Source organism: Austrofundulus limnaeus, unplaced genomic scaffold, assembly GCF_001266775.1.
Source record: "Austrofundulus limnaeus strain Quisiro unplaced genomic scaffold, Austrofundulus_limnaeus-1.0 Scaffold387, whole genome shotgun sequence".
Lineage (NCBI taxonomy): Eukaryota > Metazoa > Chordata > Actinopteri > Cyprinodontiformes > Rivulidae > Austrofundulus > Austrofundulus limnaeus.
In genome coordinates this window covers 509,231-512,459 of record NW_013952789.1, presented here as the reverse complement: position 1 = coordinate 512,459, position 3,229 = coordinate 509,231, and positions in this window count along the sequence as shown.

Here is a 3,229-nt window from a genome sequence, read left to right as displayed (position 1 = left end):
GTATGATTGTGTTAAACAGAAAAAACTTCAAATGAACAATCAAACTTATTACAAAATGAATTTCCTTTAAATTCTTTAAAATTTTCTTTATTTCTTATTCACACAAAATCTGTTCACCCTGTGCGAATTTCCTGTTACTTTGCTGCTGATGCACCTGAATATAACCACTAAGGGATGATAGAGACAATTTAAGAGAATAAAGCAGTGTTTCAGCATTAAAGCTCTTATTTTTTATTGTGTGGCCRTGTCCAATAACATAACTACATCTCTGCCGTTTGTAACAAACCAAATCGTGTGAAAAAAAATCAGTTGCGATTATTTTAGTTGAATGAACAGCTTTCTCATTATAAATAAATGCGCTGGGAGCGCGAGAGGTACCCATCCAAGATGGCGGCCGCACTCCGTAGGATATCTCCAATGAGGTATATTTACAAAAAAATAAATAAATAAAAAATAAATAAATAAATAAAAATGAGGTAGATTTACGAGAGGCTACCCCGTCAAGAGGCTGGGGCCAAGATATGCTAAGCGCGACGCCATCTTGAAACAGTCTACTTAAAGGGATGGGGCTATTCAAATTATGTAAACAATGCTGAGTACTTACCAGATTAACAGGTTTTTCTTTTTATAGTGGCCCCAATTTACATGTACTCTATAACACATTYACACACACAGATAGTTGAAAGAAAAAGTTAATTTTACCACATTATTTTAACTAAAAAATGTTATTTTTATTAACAACAGAGTCCAAACAAGTAAAAGAAAGTATAATAAAATTACGTTGTCAAAATACAATACAAACCCAAGGCTTAAAGCATCATTTTGAAAACATCGTTTAGAAATACACAATAAACTAATAATATAAAATAAAAAACCAAAATTGTGTTCAATAATAAGATTGACAATCATTTGTAAAATAATTGCAAGTCCATAGTTATTCTGTGCTTTACTGTAATTTTTAGTGTTTTTTTTCTGTACTGTTTAATTATTGGCCTTTGAAGAGAATGAGCTTAGTCAGTTTCTGACGAACAGACTCTTTTTTAAGCTGTGAGGTGTGTAATCTGGCAACATGTTTCTGTCTGATGGTGTAGTAACTGTTCACCAGGAGTTGGATGAGGTCAAAGTAATGGTTGTCCATGCCATATTGAGACTCCACTRTATGTTTTCTGAGGCACAATGGATCGATATCCCCACATTCATTTTTTACATAGACCAACACTCTGTGTCGGGAGCAGACATTTGTTGCATTGGAAATGTTCATGAAAAGCCTGATGCCTTTTTCTGCTGCATTTAAAAGGTGCACTACACCTTGCGAGGTTGTAACAAGCCCACCTTATTTTTCATTTGAAGCAGCTGATACAAATCATCATAGCCCCTCTAGTAAAAATACCTCATTGGAAATCTCCGTAAACATAGCTGTGATTCTGCATGCGTTGAGCCATCTAGTTGTTTATATAGCTATGGATCCAACTGTTTCCATTTCATGTCCAAGTTATCTTTAAAATGTTCATTGATGTATACATTTGTTCCTTTCAGTTTTTTCAATCCGGTTCAATTAAAGAATACTTTATTGATCTCAGAGGGAAATTGGGTGTTTTGCATGCATTATCAATTTATTTCTTGACTTCCTGCTAATGAACCTGATAACAATAGAAGGCTTGAAGTTTTCTGATTTACCAGGCAAGGTGTGACAGATGGAAATGTCCTCAGGGTAGATGTCAATTGCTTTATTTTGTAAAAAGGTCACAAGTTTCTTGTGGACAGCTTCTGTTGACTCTAGATTAGCTGTAACTCGAGCGTGGATTCAATGTTTAATTTGAAGCCCAGTAATTAACAAAACAACTCTTCTATATTATTCCAGATCATACTTTTTTGCTGCTTTTGTGTCTCTATCATTTATTGCAATTTTAAACAGCTTCACTTGCCAACTTTGATAGTTCGGCACTCTTAAAGTTGAGTGATTTTTTTAAAATTTTCTTCATATTGTCTTCCGAGTTATTTTCCACCAGATCTATCTCTGTCCATGTTTACTCAGCACAACATGAATGTTATAGAGAAATGTTTAAATACACACATCAGGTCATTTTGTTGCCACTTCTGTTGTAATGTTGATGATGAACAGATATTTGTCTCTTAGTGAATAAAATGGTGTTTGTTGACTTGGAACAGTTCTGATCCACWGAACATGAAGCAACAACACAAGTGATGTATGAGTGAATATAAAGTTGTATTTCTCTATTGTCTGTGTTTCAGTGTTTCTCAGATGTTCAGCAGACTCTGTTGATTATAGTCCATGCTCCTGAGAGAGGAAGGCCCAATATGGACCAGCAGGACCCAGAGCCCCTCCAGGAAAAACAGGATGAAATCTGGACAAGACTGGAAGGATAGCATCTCAGTGTGAAGGATGAGACCGATGCTACAGAGTTCTCATTCACTGCAGTTTCTGTGAAGAGTGAGGATGATGAAGAGAAGCCTCTGTTCTCTCAGCTTCATCAGCACCAAATGGACCACAGAGATGTTCCAACCAGCAGCTCAGCTGACCAGATGAAAGGAGAAGCTGATGGAGAGAACTGTGGAAGAGCAGAAACCAGCAGGAACCCAGATCTGAATCCTCATGGAGATGCTTCCAACTCTTTAGAGACTGAAGTCAGTGAGGATGATGAAAAGGAGGAAGATGGGAACAGTCCTGATTCTCAGCTGGAACATTTGTCAGATGCTAGATTAGAAACTGAAGGCAGTGACAAAGACTGGAAGGAGAGCAGGGCTTCTGAGTCAGGTGTAAACTGTGTCAACAACAGTTCCAGCTGCTCTGAGTGTGGTAAACAATTTCTCCACAAGYGCTCTCTTCAGAGACACATGATACATCATTCAACAGTAAGATGTTCAAACTGTTTGAGTCATAAGAAAAGTGTCAGAAAGAAGAAACATGTATCACAGTAAAACTGGAAGTGTTAAATTTTCAGAGTTAAACTTTTCAGAGACGATTTCAACTCTTAAAGTGTTTTTAAGAAAAATCCTTAATTAACTGACATCCAGTGTTGGTGTTAATTCACTGAGTTGATTTTATCAGTGCATATTTAACTCTGGAGATAATTAAATGAGTTCTGCCCACTGTTAAGTGTTAAATAACACTTACAGTGGTTTGCAAAAGTATTCATACCCCTTGAACTTTTCCATATTTTGTCACATTACAACCACAAACATAAATATATTTCACTGGAATTTAATG